General features: G+C 31.8%; 1 protein-coding gene across 3 annotated transcripts in view; it reads left to right on the forward strand.

Moving 5' to 3' along the window:
• LOC131847310 (uncharacterized) overlaps positions 1-26,032 on the forward strand; it is a 124,577-nt gene that overhangs the window by 68,055 nt on the left and 30,490 nt on the right. For all 3 annotated transcript variants that reach the window (XR_009357707.1, XM_059196855.1, XM_059196856.1), the window contains exon 2: positions 14,693-14,728. The gene's annotated coding sequence lies outside the window, so the exon portion shown is untranslated. The remainder of the gene's footprint in view (positions 1-14,692; positions 14,729-26,032) is intronic.

Below are 26,032 nucleotides of genomic sequence, written 5' to 3' on the forward strand. Positions count from 1 at the left end.
CAGGAAATCGTTTTTCGTATCTATGACTTAAATCGAACCTGAAATATTAAAATGAATATCTTTCTAAATTAATGTTTCAGATCAAATCTGTTAGCTTGAATATTTAATGGAGTGGTTATAAAAATATTTAAGTATACTCCTAGAATTAATAAAATAGTTAAAAAAAAAATAAAGCAATTGAAGCTGAAATAGGTTCATTAGTCGTTTGATGTTATGAATAAGACGGTAAATATACATATATTAAGATGAAATAGCATTTGTATTGAGTTCTTAGGTAATTTAATTTTCATAAATTAACTAACAAGTGCTTGTATACATAAAATGACGGTATAGGATGAGAGGCATGACATCTGGTTGCTCTGAAATGGCAACGAATGAGTGATATCACGGGTGTCACATGATAATGTATAGTGTGTAGTGCTGTTGACCATTCCAATTACAAAAAATAGTAACAGTATTTACCATGGCGTTTCTCGCGTGAATTCGGACAAAAAGTACATATGATCGTATTAGTGTCGAAGCAAATTGATAACATTAATAGTATTACAAAATGATATCATACATAGTTACATAAAATAAAATCTTTATCATTACTAATATGACGGATTGTACAATCCAGTTTACCAAGAAATTATGATTCCAGTTACAATTTTGGCTTCTGTTTATTTATGAACGAAAAAGGGGCTGAACGTTAGGCCTACCTACGGGGAATGCTTCATTAATCATCGCCCCTAATGCCGGGGGCTAAACGAATATGTAAAGCGAGCTGAGAAGGCACCGAATTTCACGTTGCCAAACACACGTAATCCTGATTCAGTGGGAATGACATCGGTAAATACTTATGGATTTAGTTTTACGGTAAGTGCATAACATCGTTAAATACTATAATTGATGACAAAAATAGTCCACAAGTTTTTGTATTACATTTCATAACTTTTGAGACCCACAGACGGCTAGAATTTGAAAATTTGGTACCTAATTTCTTTTTTGTACTATGTATTTTATAAGTGCCCATGATCTGCTTTATCTGTAATTTTTCTATAATATAACTATTAATTTATATTTGATTGTTTTTTTTATTTATATTAATGTATTATATATACATGAGTGGAAGATAATAGAATGAAATCAGATCAGCACTGATTTAGCTAGCCTATAGTGGCGAAAATACGAGTAGCCAAGGTTTTAGCACGTGTGGGTTAATCTGAACACATTGCTAGCAGTGGTCACTAGTCTCCGTGATATGTAATGTCATCGCCATATAATGTTAATTTTTTATAATGTAATATCGTAGTAATATTACCAATTTCAAAGTTTGTATGTTTGATACTCAAAATGTTTGTTGCACAGGAATTTAATTACTAATATAGCATATTAGTACTTAGAATACTTATTATATGAATTCATCTGGGCAATACCGTGGGACACAATTATATGGAATGATAAATAAAACTAAATTTCTCAAGATAACTGCCGAATACGTTGCCAACTTATTACCATCAACTGTGGTAACATGTAACTAGTATTTTGTATTACTAAAACTAACAGCGATACTTAATCATAGCTAATCTGCTTTCAATCTAACATTAGCTGAGTGTAGATCATAATTAACTTGTGCACTGAGTCGTCGAGTCCAGGAAGCGTTTTGTTCATATCGTGAACGTCCATCGAGCCACGCTCGCTTGTACTCACCCTAATATTACTGCTAATGTTTGAATTTTCATGGAACTGTTTTTTAGTAACGATCTACATGATTATAGTAGGTTGTTTTGCATTTAAAGAATATATTTAAATTGAAAGTGCTCGATATACCATACAAATATAAGTAGGTATTTATTTTCTCAATGTACAACCTCAATAGTCCAACGGTTTAGCACATCGCTTTGTTTCCGATGGTCGCGAATTCAATTCATCGCTCGATGTGAATATTTCTATTCATGGGTATGATTGTTTGTATCGGTGAGCATGTTTTCTATGTAGGTATTTACAAAATTAAATGTATTTAAATATTTCTATCTGATGTCTAGTACCCATAACACAATCCCTGCTTTTCTTGTTGGTGGATATCATCTTATAAGCCCTACGGAAGTATTATGAATTTTATTTTTGTCCTAATTAACTTTGCATAGGTAAACGTTTACAGTTCATCAATATCTGTTCAAACATTCACAGAGTAACTATAAAATATATGCAACTGTACAATAAAAATAAAATTTTGCACAGAGCATCACTTATGAGAATATAAGTTCTTTATAGAAATTTCCAAGGAATCTTAGGATATATTCAAATGCCTGAAATTGTCTTTACTACTAATATATGTTAACCATAAAAGTTAAAGGTTGGTCTAACATTACATAAGTAGGTATGATGACAAACCAGCCAACATCGTGATGTTTAATATTTTAGAAAGTTCAACAAATTGGCCCGTCACATCACTAATGCTATTTACTTTGTTAATTAATGGAGAATACCATTCCATACATCAAAGTCATTTTATAGATTCCAAAATAAAGCTTACTGAGTTTGCAAGTCCCCTCCCTTTGTGAGTTTTTGTAAGCTATAAGTATCTTAACAAAATACCCAGTTGACCCTTCTTGTCTGATTTAGGTGTTCCGGCAACCCCTCATCCTGGGGGATATACATTATAATTTATTTCGAGACATTACGAAGAATTTTCGTAAATGAACTCTTAATATAAAACAATTACTGTCTCAGCGCATAGATAATATACAAAATCTTACTTCTCAGTGAGAATAATGGGAATACAAAGTTTCCTCATTTGAAACTCCTCAGATCTCGGTAGTTGAGTGGAAATTTTATTTTTGTCATATTGGATACAACAGTTATAATCAATTTGCTGTGTAGTATGATTTAGTCTGCATGACAACAGCTATGTTATTGATTTGTATTACTTTTGTTATTATATACATATATTTAATATTATTTTTTGTGGGTTTAAATCTATCTGTGTTCATCCCCATTCCAAATGTTACATGCAGACCAATATTTTGTGGTGGCTAAGTAGTAGGATTATGTAAAAATAACAAATAAACTCAATTCACTTTTATATTACTAGTTAGGATACTCCATGTATGTCCTAGATTATGAGTGGACGTTGTGTATGAACAATGTCAAACAAATAAACTTTCTGTAACGTTTAGAAGCAAGAATAGATAGAATGATATTTTCGACACTTATGACAGACGTGTCGTTTGGCTTTCGAGTATCGTATTCTTGTTAAATATTCCAACAAATCTAACATACCAGTAGTTTACGAAACTATTTAGAGCTTATTGTTACAGAAAATTTACACTTACATAAACTCAAGACTACATAGAAAGTTTATATGTTTTGCTGATTATACATTAAACCGTAAAAAATTACAGATATGTTTCTATATTTTTACTTTCTACATTTAAATAGAGTCATTATTAAATGTATAAAAGTCCTAAGTGTTATTATTGTTTAATACGAATCTAGTATAAAAGAAGTATGTTAATAAAGTAAAATTCACAAGTACGCATGTACGTGCCCTAGTTTACTTAGTACTTCAGCTAAAACCTGACTTAAATTACTGATTCAACTCACCACTTGCGTTAAGTATAAAATAAAATGAATTTGTATGAAATTTTGTAACTACAAACAAAATGATATCAAAAAGCTGGCTCGCAACGAAAGAGTACTCTGAGTCTTCAAGATTTTATTCTCCCTATTTGTAAAAGAGGCGGAATGTGTGTCAATATAGAAGTATGCATGAAACCAACGCATTACGTGTCTCTAACATACCCGAATTGTATGGAACGTGATCTGGGAGACAAATTGGATACACATTTTTCCTTGAGAACCAATGCTTACACGGAATATTTTAAATCCGTTACTTTTGATCTTGTGGGAACCTTATTTTCATGTAGATTTGTAAGAGTAGCCTTTATTTACAGAACCGTAAGTAATCTATTGTTTATTATTGAATGTGCTTCAATTGTTACTTTAATTAATTATAAATTATTCATCTCAAAGCTTAGCTCAGTATTCAAGTTACTTTGATTTGTTGTTGATGTAGAAATAAATTATATATTAGATTTTAATAAATGCCGTCGTAAATGAATACAAATATTTTTTTTTATTTGATGAATTATTGAGAAAAAAGTTACATTTGTTTCACTGAAACTAAATAGTACTTTATAGTGTCTATATAATACGGTATATATTATATATATTGTATTGTATATAATAGGGTAATATATAGTCAAATTTAGCTCAGTTTCAATTAGATTCATATATTACGTTAAAAGATTTTTATATCTGTGAACAAGAGATAATTCATAATAGATTTTACAATTCAGCCTCTTTTTAAATATACGCCTTTCTATACGAAAAAACAATTCATTATATTCTACCTTTTATTCATGTCAGTCATATAAATGTAATGCAATTATACATTTGAGAATGAAATAAGAATAATTTGTTTCATCATCAAGAGCAGGCAAGATTTGTAGGGCCATCGATGTTGGAGTGGATCGATATGGTACAGATTTTTTTATTGGCTCACTGTACCTTAGGGTAGAGTGAGGCCACTTCTTATTGGTTGCATGCACGGACACTTGAACACAAAGCTTTCAATGATACAAAAACTGTGTTGAGCATAAAATTAATGTACAAGATAGTTCTAATAACTTTCTTTTAGAAAATATAATATAATAAAAGAATCGAGCGGATTTAGAAAAAAAATAAATTCAAAGAAGCAGGAATTGAGATTGTATTGTAACTTCTTTTTACAAAATTGTTTGCCAAAATCGGTAATAGGGAGAGAATGATCCTCATTTAAATCTAACCGATTTTTTTATAGTTTTTGCAATTCGGATTATTTTAAAAAATGTCTCAAATATATGCAACCCTGTTTTATAGTTTAGAATATAGAAAGAAATTCCAACCTGAAGGTCAAATCTAAAAGCAATTTATTACAATTTTCGTGAAATGTCGTTCAAGTTTCGATGGTAATATTATTGATGTAATCTATCTATATAACAAATTACGCAGAATCTCCTCCGCCGTTCGTGCAAGAATGAGATCCTATTACAAACTTCCGTATTTCCAGTACCTACTAATAAGAAAAAAAAACTTTAAAAGGTGTCTGTCTATATTAGAAACCATTTAGATAAACTGTTCTGCAGTATTATCAAACTGCCCACTAAATTGAACTGGATCCAGTCGTTTCAAGTACATTTGAAGTGCACAGAGCGCACTTGGAATCACTACGGATAACCAATGATGGCCATTTCGTGTTCAATATCTGGACCGACTTTTCATTAAATTGTTTCGATTACTTTCTTTATGGAACTTTCTATTTGGGTGGTCAAGCTTCGGACATTTAATTTTTCCTGTCTGTAAGTCGATTTCTGTCTGAAGTTATTCGTATAGATTTTTGTATTATAATTTACTATATATTTATTGAATGGCATGGAATCTAAATCAAGAACAGATACTTCTCTTTTAATAGTGTGAGATACTATAGTGAGAGTAATAACCTCGAGGTCACGGAATGACCTTATATACACCTACTCAAGACTGAGTTCACCAGTTCGATCATCAATAGGATATAATAATACATAATGTTAGTAACATATAATTTACTATAGCAATACCGTTTACCGAAAATGATTCTGATTTACCAAATATTAGCAAATGGTAAGTACTAGTTATGGTTAACAAAAATATGCAAGTGTGCTTATTCTTATCACCAAGAATTATGCTATTAAACGTACTAACAAGGGATTGATGTGATTTTTTATGGTATTTATTATTAAAATAGTTGTGATACTTGGACAGGAGAAAATCTGAAAAATATATGAAATAAAAGTTCCCGTTGAACGTTATATACAAATATAATTTTAGTAGTATGATAAATAATAAGACTGGAACGAAATAGAAAAGAAATTCAAGAATATGCTCTGCTCACTCCAAATGACGAAAAAAACCGATGAACAATCAAATGTCGGATAAAACTGATACACAAAGTTTCGGTGTCGGATACATTCTATTCATGGTCACTGATATATTTTTGAGAAAGGGTAATGAAGTCTACGAGGATCTCAATGTTAATAAAATATCTCCTTGCAAAATACCTTTTTCCGCGATTTAACGTTTTCCTGCTTACCAACATATTTGAAACGACTGAAATAGCCGAGGGTATTTTTAGACGAAGGCTTAAAACTTAATCTGAAATAAAGGACCTAATCTCACTGGAGGTAATGAAGATATAACAATTTCCATATTTTTTGACGAGAATAATTGAAATAAAAGGAGTTACATTTACTTTCGCGTCACGCAATGCTAGCAAGATTAAAGCGACCTTTATGTTTCAGTGTACGAAAGATGTTTAGCCACGTCGGTATAAATGCTCATAAATTGTACAGGCCAAAGCCTTATCATGAAGGTACTTTGCATTTTGCGGTTTGATTGAGTACTATCGTTTGAAATGGAGAAATTATATTATATTTACTTAAACAAAGATGGAAACGATGTCAAAATACTCATGATGGCTGGTTTATTTATGCAATCACATTTAAGTAAGACTTATATTAATGTGGTATGGCAACGGTCTCAGATTTAGAAATAGAACTTCAGTATTATATATATAATTAAATCATACTAACGGAATCTATAATAACTTATTACTAATGTTGCCTTAGAGTATATTACAAAATATGAAATTATCGAGTATTTAAAATTTCGATCGCACATACATTATATTATATTTCGATAATATAATCTCATTATATATTTAAAACACTATAGTATATGTAATTTAAAATAGATGACTGATAATGACCATTTAGAGAAATCTCGCGTCTTCATACTCAAACAGCACTATGAAAAAACAAGCTGTTAACTGGCAATTAACTGGTTCTATTTTTAGAAATATCCATGATAATGTTAGTTTAATAGTTATTTACAAAAAAAACAATGATACCTATATGAATATGAATACCACTCTAAGCGTTGATATGAATTGAATGTAAATATTGTTAATTACTATAGAATAAATAAAATTCAAATATGTAATAATACACTGTGTTGGAAAACAGGGCACATCTTTGCCTACACTATCTCAAGTCCTTTATTTAAACAGTTATGTGATACCATTAGTCAGCCATTTCTATTTTGGGAAACATTCAGGAAGTACTTTGCGGTCACGTAAAGTTATTCAGGTTTCGTACCTTACTTGGCAATAATTGAAATAAACCAGGTGACATTACTGTGCTCAGTCACGCACCCGGTTGATGTAAGTATTTTATGAAACACCCTCATAGCCCTGTAATGCTGAAATGTTTCAGTAAGGTAGAAACTAAATCTAATATTAAAACCAATTAATTGCAGAGGTAACATATATTCCATTGTATTTATAGAAGGTTATTAAAAATATCAGTTTTAAATAACATATTAAACCTGTTATTGTAACTTTACATATTTATTATTTAAAATGAACACGGAGTCCATATGAATAAAGTTTAATGTTCTAAATTGGGTCACGCGCAATATGTAAACATTTTTGTATCTTCTCAAAATAACAAATACATATTACGTAGAATAAGTAGAAATGTTTTGACTACGGTAAATTTTAAGTTTTGTGTACTCAGTGTATATTCGTGTTTTCAAATTATTAGGTATTACAAACGAGATATGAAGCGTATTTATATCACAATATTAATAAAAATTGCTTATTAAATGCTAAAGGGGTTTATTTATAATGAAAGTCTTTTTCCTGAGATAGAATTATATTAACCGATTAAAGGCTATCACGATCTACGAAGTGTTATCCTTTCTAATTATTCTTATTTAAAAAATAATCCTTACAGATTAAAAAGAAAATTCGTTAACGAACCATTTGAGTTATAGCAGACGATTAATTACCCTATCACGAGACTCAAAAATTTATTTTATTGTGCTTTTCCAAACAAATTCACGCCATGCAGTCAGTCCTTTGTGGCAATATCTGCGTCTGAAATTCTGTTGTGATAAATGATGAGTCAGTCCAATGAGATGGTAACTTCCTATTTTAGCTCCATCTTAATCGCATCTGTTATTAATAATTCAGTTCGATAACATTTCAAAAGCTAAGTATAGTCTGAGGCGGTAAAATAATCCGTAAATCTTATGATTAAAATGATCCTCCGATATATTGTTTATTATCTGCATATTAATACGAATAAAAATATGTATTAAATCAGCCTATAGATGTCTATCCTGTTCTTATAGGAAAATCAATCCTGTCATATTTATTTATACACATTTTCTATATTAGAATTCTCCATTTTCGTTTTCTAATAGTATTATAACAGGTCAGCTTAGACTGTATATAATATATATTTTGTTCAACCTGTGAAGTCAGAATGGGCACTGAACTTAGAATTATCAGCAGTATACTGCATATTACAGCAAAGAGAAATTTAAAATTAGAAATGCATTTAAATAGTAAAGGTATGACAGTTTCCGTAATATCAGATACTAGAGGACTAGGCGACGTCGCGTCTCCGTGCCCGGAATACGCTGCTATTCTGAGCAGGACGACGTCGACACCTACCAGGTCCAATTATGTTTTCAACCTAGAACCTATTGAAATATACACTTATAAATTCAGCCAAATCGCCCCAGTCGTTTAGAACGAGTTTGGTAAAGAACCGACGTATAGATGAATTGTATACATATATTATGATATTTGAGCAGTGAGAACCTTCACCTCTTTGAATACAAAAATATACGTTAATTTAATATTCCCTTTATTCGGTACTTTCGAGGTTTGTGCCTTGAAAGTTTAGTCACCTTGGTCGCGTTTGTAGTGTAAAACCATGTCTTCTTTCACCAGTTAATCCCATTTGAAATCAATGGGGCGATAACGTCCTCCTCATGCATATTCGTCCATTTAATAGTAATCCAAATGAACGATTAGCGTCGCAGCGCGTGGGTGTGGATTAACCTTCGTACGGAATTAGTGCAGGCGCACACGATCCCTGAGATGGATGGGATACTTTGTTTTTTATATTATGTCGTGTTATAATATATTCTCTCTTCCTTTAATTCTATATGGGAGTATATATTTTTTAAAGAAATGGTATGTAGAAGAGTCGTAAATTATGTTATAAGTATTTAATAGTAGTTCTACATACTTAGCGCAATAGAATAGAAATAATCTTTATTCAAATTTATTTAATATTAAGCATTTTTATCAGCTGTTTTATGATCTATTGACGTTAGGTAATTCGGAAAGTATATTTAGCAATGTATTAATACTTTTAAGACAGTTAACTTTGGGGCACAGAGTATTTGTAAATATGTCTTCAAAGTATTTTTAAACTAAGTTTAGATCTTTAGAAATTAAATTAAAGTTTTAGTTTATTTTATTGAATGAATTACTTTTACTACTAATTAATTGACATAATTAATTATCTAATGTAAGCTACGTTTGTAACTTTCATAAGAATATAAATTATTAATAGACGTAATAATATGATAACTACCAATAAAGTATTTAATTTAAAATACATTTTTTATTTTTATTATAACATCAATGAGGTATTGATGTTATAATAAAAATATAGAAAAAGTTATCATATTATTTCCTCTATTAATAATTTATATTCTTAAGAAAGTTTTGTTTAAAATATCTTGAAAAAGTGGTATAGAAAATAAATATATGTATTAAGATTACATAAACTTCAAAAGTCACTAAAGAAATAAAACACATGGCATGACAAACATGACACTTACATTTATTATATCTTTGAATGTCTAGACGATTCGTTCTCACGATTAAAATGCCAAGACGATTTGGATGAAAATTGACAGAGGTATTCGTAATTCAAAGACAGATAAAGGATATGTAACGTCATCATGAATTTACGTAAAGAAACGAAATGGCGGGTTCGAATTTGTAACACAATAAATTCAACTCGGCTTGTCGTAGATAACATTTGCTGTTGATGTTCTGTAGTATTTATTTGTCTATATTTTCACATGATCTACATAATATACTGATATATAAAAAATATCTTATATATGTAGTAGCTATTTCTACCTTTGTTTGAGTTTCAGATAATTAACATATTGCCTTACAAATGAGACAGATTACAATCATAATAAAACTCGTATAAACCGGCATAAGATTATACACTGTCGATTAAAATTGAAAAATCTCTTTTATGAAGTAGACGGTAAATTATATTATATATTTTTTGGACAATGGTAAGTCTATATTAAGTTGTATTGTAAGTTTAATACTAAAGGTTGACTATTCAAAAGGACGGTCATGTTAACAATTTCTATTTTCCAATGATTCAACAGCTAATTTCCGTTATCAAAAAACATATTTTTATACTTAAAATCTTTACAAAGTAGTTATAATATTATATGAGTACCTAAATTAAATATTGTCTTATGTATACATATGTTTTAAATAAGTAATTGCAATAATCTACAACGATTTGTCTTTAAATGTACAAACGGCCGAAGCTTGCCAACGCCGGCCCAAATTAAAAAGCTTATCTGGCACCAACCTAATTATGCTACCTCAGTCAGGTAACATTTTTACTCTAAATTATGCTTTTAAAAATACATTACTATATTTAGAAATACAATGCTTTTAAATTAGGTTGTATAAATAAAGTATGTTATTTCATTTACGCTACTATAATTGATATTAAATGAATAGGTTTGATGTGATATAGATAGATACTGACTCGTGTACATATTAACTTATTTGCAGCTAAATTACACAATTAGTCTTTACATAGTTTAAAATGAATTTGCTTTCGCTGTCTGTTCGCATAGATCTTTTAAACTACGCAACTGATTTTAATGTTTCAAGAGGAAGGTTTATTACATATAAACCTTCCTCTTGAATTTAATATATATATGTATCTATAATTACATTAAAATAAAATCAATCCAAGATAAGTTTTTAGGATTACAAGGCCAAGTTGAATTTGCAATGAGGTTCTTGCAAATTCATTACATAATTTAAAATGATAATGAACTGTCGTCTGGGAAACTGAGAGATGAATAATGAAACGACCGATACCATCTATTGTTACTGAATTCTTCACTAATCTTTAAAAAAACTATACTTCATGTCAATAAGTTTTCGCATAGATAAATATATAATATAGTAAATACAAATTTATTATAGGTATGGATTGTACATACGTTTTTTTAAAGTAAGTTCTCATAGCAATTTACATAACATATGACAGTTAGTATTAGTAATAATATACCGTTAAGGCTGTTACCTCAGACGGGGTAGACAGAAGCATTGTCAACTGTCAACGCCGCAGTTAAGGCAACACTGGATATATAGTAATATAATATTAGTGTAATTTTTATTAGTATTGTGTTGTGTGTAATAATGTACAAAATATAATAAAACATAAAATTATTTACCTGTACTAGTAGATTAGCGACAATTATTAAATTATTTATTACAAAGACATTAGCTATGTGTTATTCGACAGTATAATAAAACCCTCTATACAATTATTAAATTGTTAGTAACGTGGATTAAACTAATTAAACTAGCAAAGCACCATATCAGGTTGACCTCCACGCGGTGCCCTGGAAACCATTGTACTCAATTTCTGGTAAATTCATGGGTAAACTGACATCATGTTCATGTTATCCTCCACGGATACCCCGCCAGCGTATACCGTTAGCGTATGCCGTGCCATCTCACTACTCCGTTAAATACGTTTGAAAAAAAGAAAACACCCTCTATAACAACTGATTGTAAATAACATAACTATCTACATGGTGTTATTAAATACATGATCAGAGGATTGAATATATCTACCAATATCAGTCTTCGTTTTCAAACAGATCGAAACTGTAATGTAGCGACAACTGCGACTGACGACAGCGTGACGTTCTACGATCTATGAAATCCTATTCATGCTTGGAATATTAATATATCTATCTTTCTCCGGAACGTAAATGAATAAAAATATTATCACACTAAGACATTATTTCATAAATTTTATTGAAATAGCTCTTTTGTGAAAATCCATTTCACTAGCTTGTTATTATATTAAATTAAATTTATATTCAGTTAATATTAAATTAAAAATATTTAATTCAATTACGCTTATATTTTTAGAATTGATATCATTGAATTACTCATTAATTTAATATTAAAACTTATGCGCAAAGCGGTAGTACTCCTGTTTATCAGATATTTGTAGTATCACTTAGTCATGCAAAAGTATTTCAATTTTTTATAAATATAATTGGTATGACAAACTAGTTGAGTGCAAGTGTTACTATATGTCGGTTTCACATCAAATTAATCACAAAATATCTTAGACCGCCCGTGGTTCCTCACATTAATTCTCAACCCGAATACCTCTCTCACCCTTCAAATTTAAAAACTGAGGTACAAACACAAACGAATTTGTACAAGCCAATCAGCAAATTGTCATCGATACTTACATTTAGTATTTAAAGAGAGATATATGTTAAAGTTTTCGGTGTCTTTTACCGACCTTCATTTCAAATAAAACCCTTTCTCGATACTAATGTATTAGACCTAACTTTATGGATAAAGGTCGAGAATTTGTTACTCACAAGGAAAGTATTTGTTTTGAACCGTATGTAGTAAGACAATTGAGTTGGTATTTTCAAACAAAATGTTGCGACTAAATTAGTTTATCTAGATAACATTTTTTTTTAATTTTTTCATCTGTACAAGTATTATTAAGACATACAAACATATATATTCTTAAGAATACTGTTAAGTAGTCTTATTTTAATGTGCCAGTAACGCATTTTCCAGTGTCTATTTGTTAAATTCCTCTTTTCTGATGGCAGTATAGCTCAGAGGGAGCCAGAGATCTAGTTATTTACGGATGCTTTATACTCAGTGTCAGTAAGTTGGTGACAGAAGTATAAATCACCGCTCGCAATTGTCTTCTCACCTAGGTTCGGAATCTTTATAATATATAATAAAATATAAATAAACTCGGTCTTTTCCACTACCTGAAAAGTATAGCAGTAATTGAATTTTTACTATTGTAATAAGAACATACGTAAGTCTGCTATTGTGTATAAATATGTAAGTTACTTCTATAAAATATGAACAATAAAGACTACATTTAAGATAAAACATTTTTATATTCTATCCATAATACAATAAAGTTCAAGGGGGATGGGGAGGGGTGCCAGTAATGGGGACTAGCTGTTAGCGATCTATCATTGCTAGTTACTCGTATCATTCTGCACTGATGCCTCGTCTGCGTATACGGATAGCGCAGGCTAATCCACCATTCTATTATCATCCATAAATTAATCTTAAACAGTTTAGTACAATAACATTACAAATATTACAATACACCTATAGCAAAATTGTCCTCAAAATAAGACCGAACCTAAAACAAAAATAATATGTTTACTCAATATAAGCAGGAATTTCCGTCAGAACTGGTTGTGTTGCTTTGGGACGACCGCTGTCGCGCAACCACTCCAATTGACTTGTCGTCTGCAAGTGTTTGTATTAAGAAATATGTGACGTTTATTGTAAGTCAATAGTCCCGCATGTGGGCGCTGCCCCATTATCGGCGATTTGGACACAAATGGCCGATGGTCACTCTCACGACTCACTACAATCTGGTGACAATAATATTTGTTTTGGATAGTACTATCCCATTTTTCTAAAGACAAGAGATCCTAGTTTGCTTTAGACAAAATAGTGTAAAAAATATTGTTTTGCAGATTTTAAAATAGTTTATTATATTTGTTTTCTAATGGATATGATAGTAATGTACCTACTGCCGAATTATTAAAGCGTAATCGATTCCATTGAAAACTGAATACAGTCAGAATATCGATTATTACTTACAATCAGTAGGGTTTAGTTGCATGATTCTCCCATTCTAATTTATCACAATTGATAGTATATCCATACTAATAATATAAATGCATAAATAACTCTGTTTCGCTTTCACGTTAAAACTACTGAACCGATTTAAATGAAATTGGGTACACAGCTAGTTCTAAGAAAAGACATAATTTGAAATAAGTGTTGTATGGGGTTGAAAAGCGAGATGAAAGTTTATATGGATAGTCGATATTTTTGAAGCTAGAACGATGAAATTTTTGTTTGTCATTTTGGTTTAGATTTTTTAATATTTTTTTCTTTATTTGGTCAAGGTTACGCAGACGAAGTCGCGCATAGCTAGTACATATATATTTTTTACGAAATAAAATACACAGAAAACATATAAAAATATATTTTCTCAATAATTATATTTCATTGTCGGTTCTAATGTAAAGTCGGAATCTATTAACATATCTAATTTCGACATGACATGTATCGATATTGACGTTTTAAACACTAATATTCCGTATGATAGTTAAACATATGGTCACTCCACAAGTGAGTCAGTCTATATCAATTTGACACATGCCTTCCCCGTCACATTGACGGAATGCACTCGTTATTTTTATCACATTTTTATTGACATTCATGTTGCCGCCACTTTTCGGTCTCGATATTAAATTTTTAACGGAATAACCGAAGCACATTCCCAATATAATCGTTTTTTTTAGTTGCTAGTATTTTATGCGATATCTTTGCCAATTATATGTAATCATTTTGGTGAAAGAATTTATTTTTATAAAATATTAAATTATATATTTTGTTTCTTTTCAGATGAGAGATACGAGTGCAGTTTAAAAATGTCATAAGGTAATTATTTTAATCATTCATATTATCATTGAGTAAGTTACTAATTTTACTATCTTTTATAGGATCCTAATAGGTTTACAGTCACAAATAAAGTAGACATAAATGATGACTCACTAGATTATTTCTAAAAGCGAAATAAAACAATGGAACCAAATATTGCGGACTATGAATCAACTATGACTTTCTAGTGATGAGTGGGTGTGAGATCGACCAATCATGGGATCTTTGGAGGCGGGGCAACTTGGATGCCCGCAATTAATGGCCATATAGTAATTTTTTATTGCTTAATTTTGCCAATGTTGTTCACATTCATAAATTATGTAAAATATTGTAAACTTTAATATAAAGCGTATAGTATCAGTAACACTGAAAGAGCTATAATACTATATGCATATATATTATTATATGCCCCATAGACAAGCACGTCAACTATATCTTCATTTATCGTAATCCTAATGTAATATACGCCCACAGATTAGTAAATAGGGATATTTCTGAAAGCTGTATAAGTTAATTAACTTAGGCGGTCCATTCCACAAATCCCTGCTAGCCGGGATTATTGGTTTGCTTTCGACGAGTCTCCCACAAATGAGGTTAATACCGAAATGTTTGGACAATAATGCAATAGTTTCCAATTGAAATTATGATATTAATTTATTTAAAAAGAGTATAGGAGTATTATTTAAAAAGAGTATCGATACCACGACATTATTAAATTTACTAAAAATTGGCGAAAAAAAAATCTTTTTTTTAAAGGGTGTAGTGTATACATTAGAAATTGTAAGCATGTATTACACATATAAACCTTCCGAAAGCAAATCTTGATATGATAGTGAAAGCTGTATCAATATGCGTTAAAGGAGCACAGAATAAACAAAAAAAATCATATGAATTTTTTAAATACTGGAAATATAAATTTCATATGATTTACTACCTAATTTTACCACGCTGCCAAAGCGATTTGGGTACAGTCATACGAATTTTTGTTTAGAGTTTTCTTTCTGTTTCGCTAATAAAGTTCTTTGTTTCATATTTAGCATGTCATACTTACATAAAACAGTTAATTGCAGGAAATATATGTTTTGTATGTTTCTGAAAATTATGAAAACCTACATTATTCAATATTATTATATTACCTATTATCGATTCATTATAACCCAATATAACATACTTATACGTTATAGGCGATATCAAAACTTTTATTTTAAAAAATCGGCGTTTTTAATGATAGAAATATATTGCAATTAGCTAATGATACTAAGCTTTTTACGTGAAACTTTTAAGAAGTATAATGTCATGAAAGTAGTTGCTAATTTTATAATGTAAAGTAGGTGTAAAAATATTCCGCAACTTACTTAATTTACCTTTTTAGATTTTTTCATGTTAAAATAAACGAGACAGCGAGAGCAAAAGAGAGAGAAAAACGTTAGTCGCTAATAGGTACTGAACATTTTGAAAGTCTTTGGAAAAAAGTTAGTTATAAATTTATTTACCTAGAAATCTGGTTCGACTGAATGTAAACATTTGTAACTAATCAGTTTTAAATGTAGATTCAATTTATTGGGATGAATATCTAACGCAGAAATTAATTCCTGAAACTATAACGAATATCTGCTAGTTTTATTTGTATTTGAAATTTTATATTGCTAGCAAAGTACCATATCAGATCGACCTCCACGCGGTCCGTAGTGGTCTATTTTTGTTGAGTATGCTACGATGAGCATACAGACCTGATTTCATGCGCATACTATCATCTTCCACTCACTATTCCATTTCATTACTAACTCTGAAGAAAAAGCTGGTTTAAATAAAATTATAAGAATAAATCCGATTAATATAGTACAACAGAAATATCACCATACGTGTGACCATAAACGAACCTATAATACCGCGATAATAACGCTTTAGTAAAGATACGAGACATGACATTATTGTTTATGCCATATGGATTGTGATAAGGACATCCGATACTGATATATAAATATGACAACACCATCCAAGTCAACAAAAATATTACAACTCCAATATTATACAAGCGTATCCCTTCCCATTGAATGTTCCGTTATTATTGTCTCTTTTATAATAATAGCAGGAAGATTTGTAAAGATATTTTCCTACACAATAAAAATAAAGATTTCAATATGGGTATATTCCTATATCCTGTATGTGTATATAATATTATATTAGATTTACTATATAAATGCAGACAATATTGCTGACTTTGTTAATAATTAAATATAACTGAGATACTTTTCATTTTATTTTAGACGCACAATGCTGTTTCAACAACTAAAAGGTGCCGCGATTTAACGAACATTATTATAAAACAACACAAGGAGAAGTCTTTAGATTAAGAACTTATTAAACTATTCTAAAAAGTCTATATAATTTATTCCGAGATGTTGCGGAATCATTTGAATCTCAAAACACATATTTCACTCTTTAAATAATTGAAGATGTAAAGCGCGTACATTTGTTGTTATATTACATAGATTATTCTCATTTAATTGTATCGGACTGCCAGAGACAAATAATATAAAAATATTATATTATTAGAATTGTAAAAACTAAACTACACAGTTGATGGTGAAGCAAGCGATTCCCCATCCGTACGCCTCGGGCGTATGTCAACCGCTCCGCTACAGATTATGCCCTAATCCCTTTTCTATACTAAGCCGCTTTCGTAGCTTTGTGCTGAGCATGTTGCGATGCCCGTCAAGTGCGTCCTAAATCTGTTTTCATAGGCCACCACACATGTATACTGAGCTTTCACGAATAAATCGATTTTTAATCACATATTGACCTGATTGTAGATCGTTTACAGTTTTGACGGAGTTTATCGTATTTCTTTGTATACCCGCGACTTTTTTGCACAAACTTTCATCCCCTATTTAACCCTTTTCCATATTATTTTATGAGATAGTAGATGGTCCCACCGCTTTTGTGATACAATGAAATTTTATTAAGATTCGTTTAGACTTTTTGTTTGTAAAAAGGTAATAAAGAGACAGACACTTTCGCATTTATAGTATTCCTGTGGATTACCTAATACCTAATAGTACACTATAACAGACACTTTTGATAATACCTAATAGTAACACTATCAAGAAATGCAGTTTGCAGGTATTAAGTTATTTGCATTTATGTATAAATGGCTGCGTGTAATGCACGTATAATTTCAACAAAATATATTTTTCAAATACAGTATATTCAGCGATAATACTTATTTTTGTTAGAAATGGGATCAGTGTGTTATCTGTGAACTGCTACCAGTTTATTTATAGTCCATTCTTTCAGAGAAATAAAATATCACATTGAGTTTAATACAGTCAAGCTGTACCCTCGTTATATTTGCCGAGTAAACCTTTTTCAGCAAGATAACTGTAGGGCACAGAACAAAAATGTCACAAGTGGTAATCGATGGAGAGCTAATGTGGGTTTAATGCGGTCTCGAGTTCGAGACGCGTGTCTCGACATCGCCTGTTGAGATTACTGAATAATCCCCTTTCTTTGTGCCTAAGTCACTCGGTTCCCAACTCAAGCCCAGTATGCTCTCTCGCGAATCAATTGCGATTTATGACTGTTACGGCACATTCCGGAGAGTTTCGGACTCGTACTGCTTTCTTTGGAACACAAATCAATCTTAAAATATTTTTTGTTAGATGCTATAAGACACAATTCGATATTTAATACCAGTAATATTAAATACCGAATTATACCTATATATACCTATATATATATAACTAGAGGGTGCGTGTGTGCGCGGGCCTCAAGAGGCCCGCGAGGCGTTGTCGCTGATTTTTTTTGTGAAGACGGTTTTCTTTTCGAATATCTGTTTTGATACGAAATCATTCATGTGACTTCAAATTGTAACAGTGTGGCAAAACTTTATGTTGTAATGTTCACAATACAAAACCTAACCTAACCTACCTTTCTGTATACTATATTAGTCTAGGGTCAAGTTTTTAATGTAGAGATTAACCTACCTTTTTGTTTACTATATTATTCTGAGGGCATAATTTCTACTGTAAGAGTCGCAATAGAAATCCTAACCAAACGTAACTTTCAGTATACCATTTCGACCTGTGGCTTTAATTTTTATTGCAATAGGCACAATACAAAACCTCACATTACCTACCTTTCTGTATACTATATTAATTTGGGTTCACAGTTTATAATGTAGAAATCATAATACAAAACCTAACCTAACCTACTTTTTTGTTTACTATATTATTCTGAGGCCATAATTTCTACTGTAAGAGTCGCAATACAAAACCTAACCTAACCTACCTTTCTATATACCATTTCGACTTTTTATTTTTTTTTATTTTGGCTTAGCTACCCGGGTGACAAAAACATTTCGTCCATACATTGTCAACTCCTTCTAATAGTTTACTATGAAAACCGATGTATCAAACTTACATCGGTTTTCATAGTAAAGTTTTCCAAATAATTTTGATAAAAGCCTTAGGGTTATTATTTATCGTAGGTAAAGGACCTATGATAAATAATAACCACTCAACACTCTTTTAATTAAAATATCATAAATATTAAAATCGGAGAAAGTTTTTAGCGCTGGCAATACTAAGATTCAATGCCATCCCATAAAAGCGGACTCGCTGCATGGTTACAATGTACCAAAATAAAAAAATCTTCCAAATTTTGTTCAAAGCCAACCTCGGCGACCATCTTGGATTTTTCCATTTTGATACTTCTGACGTATATATTACATGACGACAGATATATTTCGTCCATATAATGTACAGAGACACGGTCCTTTTAAAATATTCGGTCGGTTCCTTAGTAAATATTACTTTCTACGAAAATCTATGCATGGTGTTGCCCCCTAATTTTACAAAAAATTGCATAAAACTATTAAGATGAGATTTATTATAGATACCCGTCACTTTTATGTTTAAATGTCGAAAAAAAATTCCCACATTTAAGGTTTGCAAAATTACCCAAAAATCGGGGAAAATTTGTAGCCTATATAATACTTCACGTCTTTGCTCCATAGAAGTAACTTGCTGTAAGAAATAAAATACTACCCCAAAAATGAGTTTTAAAACGTCCCTAAACTTGTCATCGGGAATAAAGTACCCTAACTCGGCCGCCATCTTGAATGATTCCATTTTAAATAGTTGTTTTAACATATACACCTTGGTGAGAAACATTTCGTCCATACATTGTACAGAGCCAAGGTAACTCCTTCTAGTAGTTCCTAAGTACTGTTTACAATGGAAATCTATATATGGTGTTGCCAGCTCATTTTAACAAAAAACACCTAAGACCCCTTGGGGATTATTTTTGACAGATCGTCATCATTGTTTGGTCTAAAATGATGAAACAAAAAATTCCACGTTTTTTTTTACTTCTCTCCGATATTACCCTAAAAAATCGGGGAAAATTTTTAGACCAGATAGTGCTTCGTACCCAGAGTTTCCACTGTTCCATAAAGAAGTCAACTCGCTGCAGTGACGATGGGTACCTGAAAATTGAATTTAAAAAAGTACCCTAACTCGGCCGCCATCTTAGATTTTTACTTCTTAATACTTTTGACGTATTCACCTAATAACAGAAACATTTTCGTCCATACATTATGTAGAAGTCTCGGTGACTTCTTCTTGTACTATTCTAAGAAAACTGATCTAAGATGTTGCCAAATAATTGTGACAAAACCAATAAGGGGATGATTTTTGACAGATATCCATCATTATTTTGTTTGAAATATCGAAAAAAAAATCCCACATTTTGGACTTGTCTTCTAAATTACCCAAAATCGGGGAAAATTTTCATACCATTTTTCCTTTTTCGTCCATATATTGTACAGAGACACGATCCTTCTAGTGGGTCCTTAGTAAATATTACTTTTTACGAAAATCGATGCATGGTGTTGCCACTAATTTTACAAAAAATCGCATATAACTATTAAAATGATATTTATTATAGATCTCCGTTGCTCTTATATATAGTTTGTCGAAAAAAAAATCACATTTTTTGGGTTTGCAAAATTACCCAAAAAACGGGAACATTTGTAACCTAGGTAATATTTCGAACCTTGAGAAATCTACCGGCTCAATAAAGGTCGACTCGCTGCAGGAAGCCAGGTAAATTTATCATCAGAGAAAAAATACTCAAACTCGGCCGCCACCTTGGATTTTTCCTTTTTTAAATACTTTTAACTTATCCACTTTGGTGACAGAAACATTTTGTCCATACATTGTACAGATGTAAGGTGACTCCTTCTAGTACTTCCTTAGTACTGTTTACTATGAAAATTAGTTAATACTTCGCACCGAGAGTTTCCATTCCTCAATAGAAGTCAGTTCGCTGCAGGGTTGATAGGTGCCACAAAACTGAATTTACTAAAAAGACCTTAAAATTGTCATAATAAATAAAGTATCCTAATTCGGCCGCCATCCCGGATTTTTTCCTTTTAAATACTTTTAACACATACATTTTGGTGACAGAAACACTTCATATATACATTGTACAGAGCCCAGGTTACACCTCTAGTTCCCTTAGTACGGTTTACTATGAAAATCGATGTATGGTGCTGCCAGATGATTTTGACAAAAACCACCTAGGATCCTTTGGGATGATTTTGAACCAATGCTCATCACTGTTTTGTTCAAATTAACGAAAAAAAAAATTCCCACGTTTTTTTACTTTTCTCCGAAATTACCCCAAAATCGGGGGAAAATTTTTAGACCAGGTAAAATTTTCCACCGAAGAGTTTCCATTGCTCTATAGAAGTCAACTCGCGTCAGGGATTAATTGTACCCCAAAATTGAATTTTTAAAAAGTCCTAAAATTGTCAACATAAATTAAGTACCCTAACTCGGCCGCCATCTTAGATTTTTACTTTTTAATACTTTTGACATATTCACCCTAGTGACAGAAACATTTCGTTCATACATTGTATAGAGCCTCAGCGACTCCTTCTAGTTCTATTCTCTAAGAAAACTGATGTAAGGTGTTGCCAGATAATTCTGACAAAAAACACCTAAACTCAATAGGGGGATTGTTTTTGACAGATTTTCATCATTCTTTTGTTTGAAATGTCCAAAAAAAATTTTCCCACTTTTTAGGACCTATCTCAAAAATTACCCTAAAATCGGGGAAAATTTTTTATACCAGGTAATACTTTGTGTTGAACACACATCTCTCCATAGTAGTCGACTGGCTGTGGGGTTGCCAAGTGTCCTAAAACTACATTTAAAAATATCCCAATTTTTTCTCCGAAAAGCAAAACTCCCCTATCTCTGCCGCCATCTTGGATTTCTAAAATTTCATAATTTTCCCTAGAGGCCGAGTCCTTCGGCTATCCGACGCCGTACAGTGCGTTGAGCTAGCATACTCGTAGGTACCCTATCAATTTCAGTTTTTGAAGCTAGACCTCAATTTCAAAATTTGTCCGATGATGTATGGGTGTTGCCAGCAAATTCTGAAGAAATCCACCTAAAACCCTTCAGGGGACGATTTGTAGTAGACCAAAACGAGTTCTTCATTTAAAATGTCAAAAAAAATTTCCCACTTTATGGGACTTTTTTCCAAAATTAACCCAAAATCGGGAAAAATTTTAGACCTGGCAAATCTTCTTACTCAGACTTACCCATGTCAGTAGGTGGCATTTAGCTGCAGGGTTGCCATGTGCAGCAAAAACTCGATTGAAAATATCCCAAATTTTTTAAATCTCCCATAGCTTGGATCTTGGATTTTTTGAAATTTCATAATTTTCCTAAGTCCCAATGCCCTATAATAGGGATCGGTAGCTCCCCCAAGGCAACCCTAGAGAGAGACACCCCAATTTCTATTTTGGTCAAACCATGTATGGGTGTTGCCAGAGGGGATGTTTCTCGATAGGCCTTGATGCCTCTTTTGTCAAAAATGCCGAAAAAATTTTTTCCCACTTTTTGGGACATTTCTCCCAAATTACCCTAAATTCGGAAATTCTTTTTATCGCTGGCAATACTTCTTACCGAGACCCATCATCGCCCCATAGAAGCCGACTCGCTGCGGGGTTGCCCTGTACCTAAAAAATGATTTTGAAAATAATCCGGATTTTTAGGACCAAATTCACACGCCCCCAACTCGTCGGCCATCTTGGATTTCGAAATTTCATAATTTTCCCTAGAGGTCGGGTCCTTCGAGTTTCCTATGCCCTACAACCGGTGTCGCCAGCACCCCCGCAACTACCCTGGGAATTTCGGTTTTTGAACCTGGAAAATTTTCAACCAGTTTTTGGCAATTTTTTCGCCGCCATCTTGGATTTTAATTTTTTGTTTTTACGCCATATTCTGGGTCCCGCCGAGACGTGCCAAATCACTCTTTGAACGGAATCGATCCGAGCGAAACTGTAAAGTTAGCGCCATCTTTGTCCGCCATCTTGGATTTTCCCAAATTTCGGAATTTTCTCGTGGTCACCCTAGCCAAAGGAACATTTCCCCCATACATCGTCTCGACCCCCGGACGCTCCTTCTGGAGAACAACTATGTCCAATCAGTGAGTGAGTCACCGTAATGCAGCTTTATATATTATAGATATAGGTATACCCAGACCAGAAAATAATAATTTAGTTGACAAAAGATAACCTCTAGCACGAAATCGGATAGCTTTATCCTAGAGGATATAGGTTCCAATAGTTCACAAAAAAAGTTGAATTCTCAATTTATTCTGACCGAGGTTTTTCTCACACAACCTCGAGAAGGTGATAATGGTCATTTTGGCTCTTATTAGATATGTATAACCTTGTGTGACTGCGCTCACCATCAAGCTGACATACAAACAAAACTAATGCGATACTAACCCCTGTACGTTTCACTGGTCTCCATTGTTTCGTATATCTAACAGCTCTGATTTTTTTTCAGATAATAAACATCTGAAAAAATGAGCATTCTGTAATATGTCTTTCATTTTTGTTAGAATATAATATATACGTTAAGCTATATTACAAAAATAATAAATATTAAAAACTAAAAAGCATAATCTGTAATAGTCTAAGTCCGGTTAGAGCTCTAGGGGGATTTTATGTGAAAACGTAACTAGCTCCGATTACGGGCTCACTATGAGCGCTGGCAGTTGAATTTGCTTCCCCTAATCTTCTTCAATGCTCTCGGATATCGACTATCCATAATCTTTCAGTCCTTGTCTAGTTGCCCTTTTTGTATTCCACTTTAGTTGCCTTTTCTTTTACCACCCGATCATGTAAAATTTCATATATATTTTATTGTATTCGTAATTGACATAAATTTTGATCGGTGTCTTGGTGCAAATGATTATTTGAATATCTAACTGTAACTCATACACCACGCTATAATCTCGTTTCTATTTCATATATTCCTTTCGGCTGTGTTGGTGATAATCTTACAAGTGCGCGTCATCTTATTAGTTTCACTATCAGTTGTAACAATATATGAACTTTAATGTTTTATAAAAACGTTAATACATTTTACTTAAAAAAATCCATTGTCCACTAGCTCTTTGGACTAAAAAATATTTAAAAGAGAGAAAGATAGTAGAGAGAGAGAGAAAGGCAGATAGAATGCGTGACGAAGCACGGACAAGAAAGTCCATATTAAAGCCGAGTTTAGAAAAAATAACGCTAACCGAACGAAATGTTGGGCTTATTAACTTGTTATTGAACTTGATAAATACACATTTAAACTAATAAACTTTGTAAACACTACATACGTTATCCTAAAGACTATATAATGGATCGATTGTGTTTGCCATTCTCCCCATCTGTTTTTTAAACGAGTTCTAGGAAAGTTGATTTAGTATAACGTACATATAAGTTACAAAAATAATAGAAAAAACACCAGATGTTCCTCACAAAAGCTGTAAATACCCAAAAAAATTGTTTACATTGGCGTTTGTGATAACAACTAAATATCGTCGGCGTACGTTTCGTGAGACGTGTTTTATTTAGAACAAATAAAGCAGTTTGCCGTCGAAATTTACTCACCCTAAACGTAAATAAATCGTTTCGGTAATCATCCCTGACTCTAATAAAAAGAATAACGTGGGAACTCGTTTCATTATTTTTTCTCCACGTTATTTTTTAGTATTTTCCTGTTTTCAATGCAATATTCAGAATCGCAGTGACATTTAAATTTATAACGAGTCGCTGACTTCAGAAAAACGTAGGTTTTCTTTCGGATTAATGAATGCAGGGTAAAGTAACACCAGAGTTGTATAGAAATATTATATAAAATTACAATTTGAACTGGATTTTAATTCAACTTTAGTTAGACTATATTTATTATTACTTGTGTCATTACAAGCACTCAAACGCTGTCCTGGCATACTATTCCAAAATCGAGGGTTCGATCTACACACAATACGAATATTTGTTTTTGTTTTTTTTAATATTTGACGGCCTCGGTGATTTAGCGGTTTAGTACATCGCTTTACTACCGATGGTCGCGGGTTCACTTCCTCGCACGGTGCAAACATTTGTATTAATGAGTAAGATTGTTTGTCTGGGTATATTCTATGTATATTATGTATTTATTTACAAAAAAATATCTAAAGCATAATGTTATATCAGTTGTCTAGTATATATATAACACATAGTCTGCTTACCGTGGGACTAGATAGCGTTGTGTTATTTGTTTAGGGATTTTTTTCGTATATTATGTAGGTATAGTAGTTGGTCTAATCTATTTTAAGGTTCTTATTTTTATCTTGTATTGTGCCCACTCTGAATAATTTTCATCACAGGGCTGCTTTCAATTACTTAAACACTAATTAACTACTACAAATGTTATCCATATATTTTTTTTTATAATGTGGCATAAAAAATACGTACAACTCTATAGTTTCATCCTTCTATAACTAATCCCTATTTTTAATAGCGATATTAATTTATATGGCAAAACAACGTTTACGGGGTCAGCTAGTATATTCATATACAAGTATATACTACAAATTTATGCAGTCATTGATGACCAATGTACTTACAACATGCGAACCCTCAATTCGTCGTCAATTCCTGTCGACTGTAATATATTCTCGTCAGTCAATATACCATTATTTAATCTCTTTTCAATATCACTATACTGATAATAAACAGTAACGGTATAAAGCGTTGAAAGTGGACTTAATGGGGGCACGTCCGGTGCGCCCGCGCCCCGAGCCACGGAACTTCAATTTCCGCCCCAAAGCTGATTTTTCTCTTTATGACAGTAACACGGCTCCTATTTTTTATTTTCAAGATTATTGATGAGTTTATGGTAACTCTATGAAGATAATTAGATTTTGAGTCTCTCGATGCAATGAAGCTGTAATAGTTATAATTAT

Source organism: Achroia grisella, unplaced genomic scaffold (assembly GCF_030625045.1).
Source record: "Achroia grisella isolate CSIRO2021 unplaced genomic scaffold, CSIRO_AGI_Agris_v1 utg5201, whole genome shotgun sequence".
Taxonomy (NCBI): Eukaryota; Metazoa; Arthropoda; class Insecta; order Lepidoptera; family Pyralidae; genus Achroia; species Achroia grisella.